Consider the following 17,060-nt stretch of genomic DNA (forward strand, 5'->3'; position numbering starts at 1 on the left):
TGCCTCATTCTCTGCTGTATAATTCTATGTAATAGTTGACATGAATTGCAGTGCCTCTTACTCCTCTGGAATGTCATATGTTATGCAGGTATCTCTGCTCAACAGCACAGAGAAAGATGAAATGCTTCCTGTGCCAAAGGAGACGATTTGCTGCATGTGTTACAACAGAGCTGTAATGTGCTGTTTGTGACATTTGTAGGTTTAGCCTACTTTTGGGCTTCATCTTTTCAGGGATCACTATTAGGTTTACCCCGAAAATCAGAAGGTTTATTTATGACTACCACCACTTGATCACAAAGTCCGTCTACTTCCACCTCCGTAACATTGTCAATCACCGCCTCTGATTCAGCCCATTTGCTGTTGAAACTCTCATCCGTGCTTTTGTTACTTCCAGATTCAACTATTCCAATGCTCTCCTGGCCGGCCTGCCATTTGCCACCCTCCATAAAATTCAGCTTGTCAAAATCTCCGCTGCCCATATCCTATCTACACCAAATCCAGTTCACCCGTCACCCCTGTGTTTCCTGGGGGTTGTGGCCTGGACCCTGAAGTCATTATTTCCTCTGAGAATTTTCTCGACCCCTATAAAGATGGCTATTGGACTACATTCCAGCATATTTCCAGGGGGCTCCATTCCACTGTGGAGTGGGAACCCTCCACCCTGTGGCCTCCCTGGACAGGCGGGGCCCAGGGTGCGTGGTAACCTGCCAGGATTATTTAAAAGAAAAAACCTCCTCCTGACCAAGGAAACTTTGGCCAGATCAGCAGCAAAGGTTCCTGAGGGATGATGCTGATACAATACTGAGATCAAAGGCCTACCAATTTTCAGCCTTAGTAATTGTTTTTTTAAATTCATTCATGGCAGGGCCAGCATTTATTGCCCTTCTCTAAATGCCCTTGAAAAGATGATGATGATCAGCCTTATTGAACTTTTTGAACCACTGCAGTCCATGTGGTGAAGGTATTCCCACAGTACTATTAGGGAGGGAGTTCCAGGATTTTGACTTACTGACAATGAAGGAATGACGATATATTTCCAAGTCAGTGACTTGGAGGGGAACTTGCACGTTGTGGTATTTCCATGTGCCTGCTGCCCTTGTTGTTCAAAGTGGTAGAGATTGTGAGTTTGGAAGGTGCTGCCGAAGAAGCCTTGGCGAGTTGCTGCATTGCATTTTGTAGATGGTGCACTCTGCAGCCACGGTGCACTGGTAGTGGAGGGAGTGAATGTTTAAGTTGGTGGATGGGGTTGCAAATCAAGCATGTTGTTTTGTTCTGGATGGTGTCGAGCTTCTTGAATGTAGTTGGAGATGCACTCATCCAGGTAAGTGAAGAGTATGCCATCACACTCCTGACTAGTGCCTTGTAGATTGTGGAAAGGCTTTGGGAAGTCAGGAGATGAGTCACTCATCACAGAATACCCAGCCTCTGACCTGCTCTTGTAGCCACAGTACCTATGTAGCTGGTCCAGTTAAGCTTCTGGTCAATGGTGACCCCCAGTACATTGATAGTGGGGGATTCGACGATGGTAATGCCAGTGAATGTCAAGGGAAAGTGGTTAGACTCTCTCTTGGAGACAGTCATTGCATGGCACTTGTGTGGAGCAAGATTTACTTGCTGGAACAGTGTTTAACAGTTTTGTCATGGTTACAGCTGTGACAATTTGTTTTACAGTAGACATTCATCATAGAACCACCAGTATGAATTTAGAATTAAGGTTTGTTGAATATTTAGCTAAATTTGTGATATGAGAGATTCAAATAAAATAGTATTACATTTGTTGGGGCAAAATTTACAAAACATGAAAATGTGAAACTACTTAATTCATTTTATCGAATACATTTCCTAATATTGTAAGGGACTTAAAAGTAAACAACAATTTATTTGAACTGCAAACATATATGAAACAATGACATGGATTAACATGAAATACTAGTATAAACAGAAAGTATTAATGTTTGGTAGTTATTTTCTGGTTAGAATCAGGATCAGGTTAGATTAGAAAAAGACACTGAGGATTCTAGTTACCATTGGGTGTATAAAATCCATAAAACATATTACATTACACCTTTCTTACAAATCTGTGAAGCAGCTTGGGAATTCTTTATAATGTTAAAGGCACTACATAAACACAAATTGTCTTTCTTCTTTATGCAACATTGTCAGCTTCACAAAATTCCAGATGTATAACTGTTAGGTCATTATTTTGAGTTTATATTTCCCTTAAAATACCTTAAAAATAGATGTTAACCAGCCACTTCAGATTTCTTTAAGTTACTGTGGCTGTCTCTACATTATATATGAGAAATAACAGTGGAATATTTAGCTATTTTACCAAATTTCCTGCAATCAAATCCTATCATAATGGCACAGAAATTCCTGGAGACTTCCACCATAATAATGGTGCATCTATGTCAATTTAAGGCCCAAAAGTCCCAGGAAATTATGACTTTAGTGACTTACACTGTTACTTATGCCACACTGTAATTTCCTGGGACTGCTTTGCTGTTCCACCTTTACCCTAGCCGAAATAGTGAGAAATTAATTATCATAACTCTGCCCCTATTACAATGAACGGCGACCATGAATTTCCTGAATTAATGTTACTTTTATTGCTGCTGCCGCTCAGGCTGTAATATAATAGCACTGGTGATCCCTTGGTGACTTGGTAGGGCCATGAGTTATTGCTCCAAAATCAGATTTCTTTTGCTTGGCTCCCAGAAAGCCTGATCTCGAGCTGTGCACTATCTTTTTGCAGGTGTTATTTCATATAATAACTTCACTTAAACTTTATTACAAAATTGGATGCTAGAAAATAATTTAAAAATTAAACCCAGATTAAAGCATTTAAAAAATTGGAATCACACACAAAAAACTTCACAAATGTCAGCTGTAACAAAGATACATTTATATTTCTCAACCTGATAGGTTGAGGGATGATCAGATCTAACTTCAATACTTAATGGTTAGATATCAAATTAAAATTGTCTTCGCCTATTGAATATATTTTCCAATTGAATGATGTACAGTCTCTCATCTGACAGCTGGGAACTACGGACAAAAATCCTCAGAGCTCCCAGTCCCCTTTCACAACAGGTCCCTCCAAGAAATGGCTGTTCACAACAGCATCTTGCCGATCAGGGAGATTTCCATCTTCTTTCCCAAGGTAGTGGAGCTGAACCTTGATGGGCAGGTGTATGAGACCAAGTTGGTGGTTAGTGGCTCTGATCCTCTCCTTCTGAACCTGTTTTCCAGGAACAACATCAAGGTGCTTTCCAGGGACAAAAGTGTCCATTATTTTATATACCGGGACAAATTCCTCTTCAGGCTTGTCCTGGATTATCTCAGAGGCAAGCAGCTGGTCCTGCCTGCCACTTCTCAGAGAAGGAAAGGCTGCCGAGAGTGGCTGAGTACTTCAAGCTCAGCGAGTTGATCAAATTTCTGACAACCCAAGGTCATCCAGCAGAGCTCAGTGACTGACGAGGCATTATGCCAGAGTGACATAAGGAGAATTCCCAAAGCAGCGATCTGTTGGCCAAGAATGCTTCTTACTCCAGGGCAGCAGAGAAGAGATCAGGGTTTATAACCATCGGCTCCTGCACCTTAGCCAAGAGCAGAGGGGGAAGGCGGTGTTGCTTTTTCCCTCCAATACTTGTAGTAGTTTGTGTTACAAGTAAATATTTAATTTAATCTACATGTAGCTTAAACTTGATCTAGTAATTAGTTAACAAATCTAAACTATAAGCTAATTTAGTTAAATACATAAACTTTAATTAATTAAATAAATAAAACAAGGTTATATAAGGATGGCAGTGTAGGTGGTGTGCCACAACTGCAGCATGTGGATGTTTGTGGAGAGCATCACGATCACATCTGCAGTAAGTGTCTGCATCTCGAAAAAGTTCAGCTCACAGTTGTTGAGCTGGAGTCCAAGGTGCAGACATTGCTGCGCATCAGAGGAGGAACGTTGCCTGCACACTTTGATCATGGAGGTAGTCACACCTTTACATTAGGTAGTGGTACAGGTCTGGTCAGTGGTCAGGGACAGGATGGTGTGACTGCAACTCAGACAAGTAAGGTGCAGTCCTGGGGGAGCCTCAGCCTTTCTCATTATCCAACAGGTACAAGGTTCACACAACACAAAAGCAAAATACTGCGGATGCTGGAATCTGGAATAAAAACAGAAAATGCTGGAAATCTCAGCAGGTCAGGCAGCATCTGTGGAGAGAAAGCAGAGTTAACATTTTGGGTCGCTTACCCTTCATCAGAACTGGAGAGTGAATGGATTCTTAACAAGCACTGAAAGGGGGAGGGGAAGGAAGAACAAAAGGGAAGGTCTGTAATAGATTGGAAGACAGGAGAGATTAGAGAGACAAAAGGGATGATGGCCCAAATTCAAATGGTAATGCCAGGAGTTAGAAAAACATTAGTCAAGATAGGGGGTGAATGGCGGGATAATGACCAGCTGCCATTAGAGACAAGGAGAAGAAAATAAAGAACCAGGCTCTGGGCAGCGGGGAAGGCAGCCAAAGATTGGCAGCGGTTACGCTCTGAAATTGTTGAATTCAATGTTGAGTCCAGAAGGCTGTAAAGTGCCTAAATGAAAGATGAGGTGCTGTTCCTTGAGCTTGCATAGAGCTTCATTGAAACAGTGTAGTAGACCGAGGATGGAGAGGTCAGAGTGGGAATGGAGTGGAGGATTAAAGTGACAGGCGACTGGAAGCTAAGGGTCACATTTGCAGACTGAATGGATGGGGACGGGTTGGGCCTCTGCTTGAGGAAGAAACAGAGTGCCCTCAGGCCATCCTGGTGGGGGATGGAAGTGTAGAGGGTTTGGACGTCCATGGTGAAAAGGAGATGGTTGGGGCCGGGAAACTGGAAACTATTAAAGTGATGGAGGACGTCGGAGGAGTCACAGATGAAGGTGGGAAGAGAGTGGATAAGGGGAGAAAAAATAGAGTCGAGATAGGAAGAAATAAGTTCTGTGGGGCAAGAACAGGCGAAAATGATGTGTCCACTGGGGCTGTCCTGTTTGTGCATCTAGGGAAGGACTAGAAGCGGGCTGTGCGGGGTTGGGGAACTATGAGGTTGGTGGCTGTGGAAGGAAGATTGCCAGAGGAGATGAGGTCAGTGACGATCTAGGAAATTATGGCTTGATATTCAGTAGTGGGGTCATGGTACAGGGGGAGATAGGAGGAGGTGTCAGAGAGCTGGCGGTCAGCCTCTGCAAGGTAAAGGTCGGTTTGCCAAACAACAACAGTGCCACCCTTGTCAGCAGGTTTAATGACAATGTTGGGGTTGCATCGGAGCGAACGGAATGCTGCAAGTTCAGAGTGAAGTAGGTTGGAGTGAGTGAGGGGAGCAGAGAAATTGAGACAACCAATGTCCCGTCAGCAGTTTGCAATGAAGAGGTCTAGAGAGGGTAAGAGGCCAGAGGGAGGGGTCCAGGTAGAGCGAGGGGTCGAGAATAGAGGTACAAGGTTCTTGCTGACTGTATGAAGGAGGGCAAAGTCTACAAGGTGGATGAGCAAACTGATTACGGCACTGTGGTACAGGAGGCCCTTCAAGAAGTGCCTACAGAAATAATGGATGCATTGGTAGTAATCTACCAAAATGCCCTGGATTCTGAAAAGGTCGAAGCAGATATGAAAACTGCAAATGTAAGGCCCCTATTCAAGAAATGAGGGAGACAGAAAGCAGGAAACTATATACCAGTTGGCCTAACATCTGTCACTAGGAAAATACTGGAGTCCATGATTAAGGAAGTAGTGGCAAGACATTTAGAAAATCATAATACAATCAAGCAGAGTCAGCGTGGTTTTATGAAAGGAAAATCATGTTTGACAAATTTGCTGGAGTTCTTTGAGTATGTAACTAATATGTCCTTACTATACAGTATAAATGCACACGAGGCCCATACTTGGGAGAAGATCACTCTGTGACCAGTTACCCTTATTACCAAGGCCTCAAGAGGCAGACGGTGAGTGGAGCTTCCCCTTTTATACCGGAAAGTCCAGGTTAGGAGTGTCTCCCACAAGTTCACCCCCTTGTGGTCAGTGTTCTCAAGGTGTACAACTTAGGTCAGCTTATACATGGGTTACAATGACAGTTGAATACGTGACATCACCTCACCCCCAAAGTCTTATTGGGATCACAGGTTAAGTCTCTCTGGTGCTTTACGCTCCCTTGTAGAGTGCCTGAGTTGGGGCTCCGGTTGTTGGGCGCTGGCCTGAGTGTCTGCTGTTTGCGGTGCCTCAGGCCTGTCCGGACTGCCCACAGTGACTCGGCTCTCCTCCACTTGGTTCTGGTGTTCGGTCACCTGTGGTGGAGTAAACTCTACGCTGTGTTCTTCCTCTGCTTCTTCTATGGGGTTGCTGAACCTCGTTTTAGTTTGATCCACGTGTTTGCGGCAGATTTGTCCATTGGTAAGTTTAACTACCAAAACCCTATTCCGCTCTTTGGCAATCACAGTGTCTGCAAGCCATTTGGGCCCTGCAGCCTAATTAAGGACAAAAACAGGATCATTGACATCAATACATCGCGCCCTCGCATTCCTGTCATGGTGGTCACATTGTGACTGATGCCTGCTCTCAACAATTTCTTTCATAGTAGGGTGTATAAGGGAGAACCTGGTTTTGAGCATCCTTTTCATTAGCAGCTCTGCGAGTGGAACCCCTGTGAGCGAGTGTGGTTGGGATCTATTGGCCAACAGGAGGTGTGATAAGCGGCTTTGTAGGGAACCTCCTTGGATTCTGAGCATCCCCTGTTTGATTATCTGCACTGCTTGTTGCACCTGGCCATCTGAGGCCGGCTTCAACGGTGCCGTTCTGACATGGTTGATACCATTGCCTGCCATGAAGTCCTGGAATTCAGTTCTTGTGAAACACAGGCCATTGTCGCTGACCAAGACGTCCAGTAGACCATGGGTGGCGAACATTGCCCGTAGACTTTCTACCGTGGCAGAGAATGTGCTTGAATTTAAAATGGCACACTCAATCCATTTGGAGTAGGCGTCTACTACAACCAAAAACATTTTTCCCATGAAAGGACTTGCATAGTCCACATGGATGCGTGACCATGGCTTGGCGGGCCAGGACCAGGAGCTAAGGGGGGCTTCCCTGGGTGCGTTGCACAGCTGAGCACACGTGTTGTACCTGCGAACACAAAGTTCCAGGTCTGCATCTATCCCTGGCCACCAAACGTGTGACCTGGCAATTGCCTTCATCATGACAATGTCCGGGTGCTCTGATAAACACCTCTCTGCCCTTCTGGGGCATGACTACTCAGTTTCCCCACAGTAGGCAATCAGCTTGAATCGAGAGTTCATCCTTGCGCCTATGAAACGGTTTAAACTACTCAGGGTATGCCCTGTATGTGGCTGCCCAGTCCCCATTCAGGACACATTTCTTAACTAAAGACAGTAGCGGGTCTTTATTTGTCCAGACTTTAATCTGACGGGCTGTCATAGGTGAGCCTTCGCTTTCGAAAGCTTCAACAGCCATGACCATCTCAGCATCATGCTCAGCTGCCCCCTCAGTGGTGGCTAGTGGTAGCCTGCTGAGTGCATCGGCAAAGTTTTCAGTGCCCGGTCTGTGCCAAATTGTGTAGTCATAGGCGACTAACGTAAGTGCCCACCTCTGTATGCGGGCCAATGCATTCGCATTTATTGCCTTGTTGTCAGCCAAAAGGGACATTAGGGGTTTGTGATCTGTATCCAGCTCAAATTTCCTGCCAAACAGGTACTGGTGCATTTTTTTTCCTGCATATACACATGCTAGCGCTTCCTTTTCTACCATCCCGTAGCCCCTTTTTGCCCGGGACAGACTTCTGGAGGCATAAGCTACCAGCTGTAACTGACCATTGGCCTTCACATGCTGCAACACAAACCCGACCACATAGGACGATGCATCACACGTTAAAACTAGTTTCTTACACGGGTCATAAAACGTTAACAGTTTGTTGGAGCATAACAAATTGCGTGCTCTATCAAAAGCCCTCTCCTGGCTGTCCCCACAGACCCAATCACTACCTTTGCGTAGGAGCACGTGTAGCGGCTCTAGCAGCGTGCTCAATTTGGGAAGAAATGCTGCCAAAATAGTTCAGGAGCTCCATGAATGAACGCAGCTCTGTCGGGATACGGGGTCTGGTTGCTCTCTGAATCGCTTCCGTTTTGGACACAGTAGGTCTGATCCCATCTGCTGCTACCCTCCTCCCCAAGAATTCTACCTCTGGAGCTAAGAAGATGCACTTTGCCTTTTTCAGTCGCAGACCTACCCGGTCCAGGCTGCGTAGCACCTCCTCCAGGTTGTGGAGGTGTTCTTCAGTATCGTAACCCGTGATGAGGATGTCGTCTTGAAAAACCACCGTCCTTGGAATCGACTTGAAGAGGCTTTCCATATTTCGCTGAAAGATCGCGGCGGCCGAACGAATCCCGAACTGACATATGTTGTACTCAAACAACCCCTTGTGTGTCGTGAAGGTGGTCAGCTTCTTTGACTCACTCGTCAGCTCCTGGGTCATGTAAGCTGAGGTCAGGTCCAATTTTGAAAAAAGTTTGCCAATGGATAGCATCACAAAGAGGTCCTTCGCTCTCGGTAGCAGGTACTGGTCTTGGAGTGACACCTGATTGATGGTGGCCTTGTAATCGCCACATATCCTGACCGATCCATCCGCCTTGAGCACCGGCACGATCGGCCTCACCCAGTCACTGAATTCGACTGGCAAGATGATGCCTTCCCTCAGCAGGCGGTCCAATTCACATTCTATCTTTTCCTGCATCACGTACGGCACCGCTCTGGCCTTGTGGTGTACTGGCCTGGCGTCCGGATTTATGTGAATCACTACCTTGGTCCCCATGAAAGTGCCGATTCCGGGTTGAAATAATGAATCAAATTTGTCCAGGACCTGTGAGCATGATACTCGCTCCACAGAAGAAATTGCATTGACATCGCCCCATTTCCAGTTCATGACAGCAAGCCAACTCCTCCCCAGTAGTGCGGGACCGCCCCCGGGACAATCCAGAGTGGCAACCTGTTCTCCGAATCTTTGTGGGTCACGACTACCGTGGCACTGCCTAGCACCAGAATGATCTCCTTTGTATATGTCCGTAGCTGTGCATCAATCGGCAATAATTTTGGCCTCCTGGCCTTGGACACCCACAACGTTTCAAACTGTTTGATACGCATCAGGGACTGGCTGGCCCCCGTGTCCAGCTCCATTAATACTGGGATGCCATTAAGGAGCACTTTCATCATTATCGGTGGCGTCCTGGCATATGAACTGTATCTGTGCTCCACATGAACTTGCTGAACTTCAGCTTCCAGCGATTTCCCCCAGTATTCATTTGGCCTCGTAGGGCTTACATTGGGCCCGTCGTCCTCGTACATCAACCTGGCTGCAGGCTTCCTGCACATATGCGCCAAGTGACTGCTGATGTTGCAGTTTCTGCAGGTATATTGCTGATACCTGCAAGCTCTGGCTGGGTGTTTGCCTCCACACCTCCAGCATGAGCTAGAGGCCCCGTTGTTGGAAACAAAAGGTCCATTACCAGTCGATCGTCTCTGACTGTCTCTGTAACTGTCCTTAAATGCACCATTAACAGGTGTTGATGGCCCCATTACTGTCCGCATTGTCCATTGCGATGGCATGAATCGCCATTCAGCTAGCCATTGTCTCTCTTGAATTTCCCCTTTGGGTTCGACTGCATGCTTGGGCATGTCCGATTGCCCTTGTCTGCCTAGAGAAGTGTGTGCCGCGTTAACAATGTTGACTCCCTAGTCGTTTGCCGCATTTGAGCCAAGATTTTTGCCATAAATCATTCTGGTCTCTTCCTCCCCTGAGATAATTGTCTGGGCTATCAGAGCCGCCGCTTCCAAGGTCAAGTCTTTGGTCTCAATTAGTTTCCTGAAAACCCCAGCGTGCCCGATGCCCTCAATAAAAAAGTCTCGCAGCATCTCCGCTCTGCATGCATCTGGAAACTTACATAGGCTCGCCAGTCGCCGGAGATCTGCTACGAAGTCTGGAACACTTTACCCTTCTCGCCGCCGGTGCGTGTAAAACCGGTGTCTCGCCATATGCATGCTGCTCGCCGGTTTAAGGTGTTCCCCGATCAACTTACTGAGCTCTTTGAATGTCTTGTCCGCTGGCTTCTCTGGCGCTAGAAGGTCCTTCATCAGGGAGTACATTCTAGATCCACAAACCGTCAGGAGATGAGCCCTGCGCTTGTCGGCCGAATCCTGTCCCAACCATGTCTTAGTGACAAAACTTTGCTGTAGTCTCCCAATCATCACCAACACAGTACATCTCTTCTGTGCTGCTAGTGGCCATGCTCACGTGGTTTAAATCCCAGTTTCTCGTCGCCAATAATATGTCCTTACTATACAGTATAAATGCATATGAGGCCCATACTTGAGAGAAGATCACTATGTGACCAGTTACCTTTATTACCAAGGCCTCAAGAGGCAGACGCTGGGTGGAGCTTCCCCTTTTATACCGGAAAGTCCAGGTTAGGAGTGTCTCCCATAAGACTGCCCCCTGTGGTCAGTGTTCTCAAGGTGTACAACTTAGGTCAGCATGGGTTACAATGACAATTGAATACATGACAATAATGAGCAGGGTGGATAAAGGGGAACCAGTGGATGTAGTGTATTTGGATTTCCAGAAGGCATTCGATAAGGTGCCACATGAAAGGTTACTGCACAAGATAAGAGCTCATGGGGTTGGGGGTAATGTATTATCATGGATAGGGGATTGGCTAACTAACAGAAAACAGAGAGTCAGGATAAATGGGTCATTTTTAGGTTGGAAAACTGTAAGTAGTAGGGTTCCACAGGGATTAGTGCTAGGGCCTCAACTATTTACAATCTATATTAATGACTTGGATGAAGGGACCGAGTGTAATGTAGCCAAATTTGCTGATGATACAAAGGTGGGTGGGAAAGCAAGTTGTGAAGAGGACACAAAGAATCTGCAAAGGGATATAGATAGCTTAAGTGAGTGGGCAAAAATTTGGTAGATGGAGTATAATGTGGGAAAATGTAAGGTTATCCACTTTGGTAGGAAGAATAAAAAAGCAAATTATTAGTTAAATGGAGATAGACTACAAAATGCTACAGTACACAGGGATCTGGGGGTCTTGTACATGAAACACAAAAAGTTAGCATGCAGGTGCAGCAAGTAATTAGGAAGGCGAATGGAACGTTGGCCTGTATTGCAAGGGGGATGGAGTATAGGAGGAAGTCCTGCTACAACTGTACAGGGCCAGGTATTGGTGAGACCATACCTGGAGTACTGCGTACAGTTTTGGTCTCCTTATTTAAGGAGGGATATACTTGCATTGGAGACAGTTCACAGAAAACTGATTCCTGAGATGAAAAGGTTGTCTTATGAAGAAAAATTGAGCAGGTTGGACCTATACTCATTGGAGTTTAGAAGAATGAGAGGTGATCTTATTGAACCGTGTAACATTCGGAGAGAGCTGGACAGGGTAGATGCAGAGAGGATGTTTCCCCTCGTGGGGGAATTATGAGCTAGGGGGCATAGTTTCAGAATAAGGAGTCGCACATTTAAAACGGAGATGAGGAGGAATTTCTTCTCTCAGAGGGTCTTGAATCATTGCTATTGAGGTTGGGTCATTGAATATATTTAAAGGTGGAGATAGACAGATTTTTGAACGATAGGGGAGTCAAGGGTTATGGGGAGCGGGCAGGAAAGTGGAGTTGAGGCCAAGATCAGATCAGTCATGATCTTATTGAATGGCGGAGCAGGCTCGAGGGGCCAAATGGACTTCTCCTGCTCCTATTTCTGAGGTTTTTATGTTCTTAAGTGGGGGAAGTGAAAATAAATGCTTAGTTGTAGGGGACAATATAGTCAGAGAGATAGATAATGTTCTCTGAAGCCACAACCGGGAGTTCTGAAGGCTGTGTTGCCTGCCCAGTGCCAGGTTTAAGATATCTCCTCCCGGCCGGATAAGAATTTGGAGTGGGAGGGGGAGAATCTAGTTGTCATGGTCCATGTAGGAACCAACTACATAGGTAGAACTAGGAATTATGTTCCGCTGAGAGTGTTTGAAGTGCTAGGGTCCAAATTACAATGCAGAACCTCAAAGGTTATTGGCCAGACCTTCGGCTTCATTGTTGTCGATTTTTTCGGCGTTACAGTTGGTTTTTCACCCGCCGAGAGTTTCCAGGTAAGTTTTTGAGCATTATCGCCCACATCTGAAGTCGCCCGCCGGGACCAGACTGCCCACGTGCAACGCCGAGAACAAACGCCAGGGCATAAGTTTGGGTTCAACCGGCGACGTCCAGATCGCCGAGAGACCCACCTTGTAAAAGCTGCTTTTACAGGGCGGTAAGGGGAGGACCCTGCAAAGAAAGGTAAGTTAAAGGTTATTTAATTATCTTTTAAAAAATTACTATAGCGATTAGTGTTAAAACTGACTTGGGAATGCTTTGCATATGTTTTTTTTTAATTATCATTTTTTTCTTTAAGTTTTCGCCCCTTCGTAGGCCCAACCGCAGCCTCAGGCTAAAATTTTGTACTTACCATCCATTCTGGTAACAATCGCCCATTTGGCTAACTTTGCACTTACCCGCCGAGAAAACCGTCGAGAATGAGTGTGCAATGCCCATTTTTTTTGCCGGGCGATCAGTTCTACTTACCTTTACCCTCAAAACGGAAATTCTCACCCGCTTTTTTCGCGAGCGTTTGCGATTCTTCTCAGCAGGCAATCGGGCGTTGAGGGCCTTTATGGAAAGTCTGGCCCTATAACTTCAAAGTCATAAACCAAGGTTTTAAATTTAGATTAGGCTGACTTTGGAGGGATAAGGTAGGAATTGATCACAATAGAAAAGCAAAATACTGCGCATGCTGGAAATCTGAAATAAAAACAGAAAATACATGAAATACGCAGCAGGTCATACGCAGCATTTGTGGAACGAGAAACAGAGTTAACGTTTCAGGTTGATGACTTTTCATCCAAGTTCTGCCCCTAGGTGTGTAATTACAACCTTGCTCAACAAAGGAAGGCAAAGATGGTATACAACTAAAAGAAAGGGCTTATAAAAAGGCAAAGAACAGTAGAGATCCTACAGACTGGGATATATATATATAAAGAACAGCAAAGGGATACAAAGAAAGTGGTAAGAGCTGCAAAAAAGGAGCACAAGAAAAAGTTTGTGAGATATCAAGGAAAGCACTAAAGGATTTTACAAATATATTGAGAGAAAGAGAATGGCTAAGATTAATGTGGGCCCCTTATTGACAGTCACAGGTGATATCGTAATTTGTAATCAGGAAATGGCAAACTTACTAAATATCTACTTTGTATCGGACTTCACAGTGGATGAGGATAAAGTACCAGATATAAAAGGAAAATAGAAATAAATCAAGGGGAGGGACCAACTAGATTCAATATGCATAAAAAATGCTAATGGAAAAAATAATGAGATTAAGGATAGACACATCTCTAGGACCCAAGGGTATTAAAAGTAGGTGAGGAAATTGTTGATGCGTTAGACATCATGATATTCCAAAACACTCTCAATGCAGAAATTGTCCACTTGAATATTTTGAGGATGTAACAAATGTGGTAGCTAAGAGAACGTCTATGGATGTTATTTATATAGTCTTTCAAAAGGCATTCAACAAGGTTCCACGCAAGAGACTGTTAACAAAAATGAAAGAGCATGGAATTGGAGGCAGCCTATTGGCTTGGATAGGAAATTGGTTAAGAGGTAGGACACAGGGAGTAGGGATAATGGATACGTACTCAAATCGGCAGGATGTGACTAATGGTGTCCCCCAGGGATCTATACTGGGGCCCCAGCTTTTCATTATATTTATAATTGACTTGGATGAAGGAATAGAGAGCCATATAAATTTGCCAATGACACAATAAATAGCGTGGACGAGACAAAATGTTGCAAAGGGATATTAATAGATTATATGAGTGGGCAAAACTATGGCAGATAAGAGTTCAATTTGGGAAACTGTGAGGTTTTCGACTTTGGACCCAAGAAAGATAGATCAGGGTATTTTCTAAATGACGAGAAGCTAGGAACTGTGGTGAGCACAGAGATTTAGGGACCTAACTAGAGAAATCACTAAAAACTAGTGGCCAGGTACAAAAATAATTTAAAAGCCGAATGGAATGTTGGCCTTTATCTCAAGTGGGCCAGAATACAAAGGTTGGAAGTTATGTTACAGTTATTTAAAGCTCCGGTAAGACCGTATTTAGAGTGCTACATTCAGTTCTGGGCACTACACCTCAGAAAGGATATATTGGTCTTGCAATGGGTGCAGAGCAAATTCACCAGAATGATACCGGGGCTAAAAGGGTTAAATTATGAGGACAGATTGCATTGACAAGGTTTGTATTCCTTGAAAATAGAAGACTAAGGGGTGATCTAATTGAGGTGTTTAAGATGATCAAAGGAGTTGATTGGGTAGATAGAGAAAAACTATTTCCTCTGGTGGGGGAATGGGTATAGCCTTAAAATTAAAGCTTGGCCGTTCAAGAATGATGTCAGAAAACACTTCTTCACACATTGGTGAGTGGGAATCTGGGACTCTCGCCTTCAAAAGCTGTTGAGACTATAATAGAAAATTTAAAAACTGTGTTTGATAGATTATTGTTAGGCAAAGGTTACAGAACCAAGGCAGGTAGATGGAGTTAAGCTACAGATCAGCCATGATCTAACTGAATGGCAAAACAGGTTTGAGGCACTGAATGGCCTACTCCTGTTCCTATGTTGCTATGTCTTGATGGTCATTGTCTGCCACTTATGCAGAATGTAGATCCTTTGCAGTTTGTATTTCAGTTCACTGCTGGTCTAGTGGACTGTTGTCCACAGTCAAACACTAACATCAGAGAATCCTAACTGTAGGTTCTCTGGTTCCAAAGTCTAAATTTACCCTACTGTTCTGTGAATAGTGCTAATAAATGTCCACAAGGTATTAATAGCTTGGAAGAAACACTGATGGGATTTTCTGTATCACTGGTGCAGCATATTGCTACATAGCTATAATCGAGAAACAAGGAACACAGATCAAAGCTGGACTTTAGTGTTAGTCAAGCCTGGTATTTACACATGTCTGATCCGAGAGCGATAGCACCCCTGGAGAGGTTGGCGGCTTATTAGCATCAACATTCTTTTATTACAAATTAAAAATCTAATTAGTAATGGGTGTTATCTGATGGTATCAATGTTATCACATCAGTTTCCACACATCAGACAAGAATAGTTTACCTTTAAAGGCTTTATGCTGTTCCTTGCATCTGCTGCAAATCTCCACATTAAGTACAAGCTTTGATTTTCTCATTAATGAAAGAAGAGCAGCATTGGACTGTCATTAATGTAATATCCTGAATAAAGTCCATGGGGCCAAAATTGCCCATCGCTAGAAACGGGGCCCACACACCCCATTTCTAATGTTTTTACCTCCGTAGTGGATGAGGTGGCCGAGAGTGAAATTCCACTCTTCGGCTTTTTTGTTTCGGCGGACCGGAAGTCGCTCATAATGGGGGCGGATATGTGGCGGTAAGCACAATAAAGGGGTGGAGGTTGGGGGGGGGTGGGGGGGGGGGGGCGGGGCGGGGTGTGTAGTGTCCGCTGCTGTCAGTCATCAGTGTAGCGCTAATGACGTCATCACGGCGCCACGTCACCACGGCTCTCCTCTTCACTTAAAGGGGAGAGCCTGCAAGATTTTTTAAGTTAATCCGCTGGGCCACCGGGGAGGGTTTCGGCCGGGCCAGCGACCTGGCACCCAAGCGGCCCGGCCGAACCCAGGGGCATAATTGTCAGCCCGACATGGCAGTCGGCCAACAAAGAAAAAAAACATGGCGGCAGCGGCAGTGCGTCCTCCCCTTTAATGGGAGCCGCACCACCATTGCAGAAAGCCACAGCCTCACTGCACCATCTGAACAAAGCAGCTTTTGTCACCGCCCAGTGGGAGGAAGATTTTCTCGGCGGAATTTCACCGTTGGGGGGCATATCGGTGGGGCACACTCTGATGATTCACTTAGGACGGATCAGCAGCAGCGGAGCAGTAGGGGGGGAGCGGGTCACCACCAGGATACCGCAGGAACGGAATTTTGATAATGGCAGCCATTACATGAAAAGTCAGCGGTCATTGCACTCCGCAGCATGGCCACCGATTTCTGGTGGTAACAGGCCTTCAGGAAAGAGGGCTCATCTCCTGGAGTCCCAAGGAATTATGGGATCCCTTGGGAGCACAGGTATTTAAGGAGGCTTCACTGGTTGGAGAGGCACTCTGGAGACCTGCAATAAAAGACTATGGTCACACTTTACTTTGAGCTCACAGTGTTCAGTCTGACTCTTTCTCCATACACAACAACTAGCGATGAGATACAGATAGCAAACCCAAAGATGCAGAGAACAGTGGGCATCCCGGAGAAATTCACGGAGGGAGATGATTGGGAAACTTTTGTGGAGCGACTCGACCAATACTTCGTGGCCAACGAGCTAGATGGGGAAGAGAGCGCTGCCAAACGAAGGGCGATCCTCCTCACCGTCTGTGAGGCACCAACGTATGGCCTCATGAAGAATCTGCTCACTCCAGCGAAACCCACGGAGAAATCGTACGACGATTTGTGCACACTGGTCCGAGAGCATTTGAACCCGAAAGAAAGCGTTCTGATGGCGAGGTACCGGTACTACACCAACAAAAGGTCTGAAGGCCAGGAAGTGGCAAGTTATGTCGCCAAGCTGAGACGCCTTGCAGGACATTGCGAATTTGAAGAACATTTGGAGCACATGCTCAGAGACTTTTTCGTACTTAGCATTCGCCATGAAACCATACTTCGAAAACTTTTGACTGTAGAAACCCCAACCTTGAGTAAGGCCATAGCGATAGCCCAGGCGTTCATTGCCACCAGTGACAATACGAAGCAAATCTCTCAGCACACAAGTGCTGTTACCAGTACTGTGAACAAAGTGATGTTGTTTTCGAATCATAACGTACAGAGCAGGTCACACATACCTGCAGCTACACGTCCGCAGATGTCTCAGAGTCCACCATCAAGGGTGATGAATGCAAGGCCA

Source organism: Pristiophorus japonicus, chromosome 1 (assembly GCF_044704955.1).
Source record: "Pristiophorus japonicus isolate sPriJap1 chromosome 1, sPriJap1.hap1, whole genome shotgun sequence".
Lineage (NCBI taxonomy): Eukaryota > Metazoa > Chordata > Chondrichthyes > Pristiophoridae > Pristiophorus > Pristiophorus japonicus.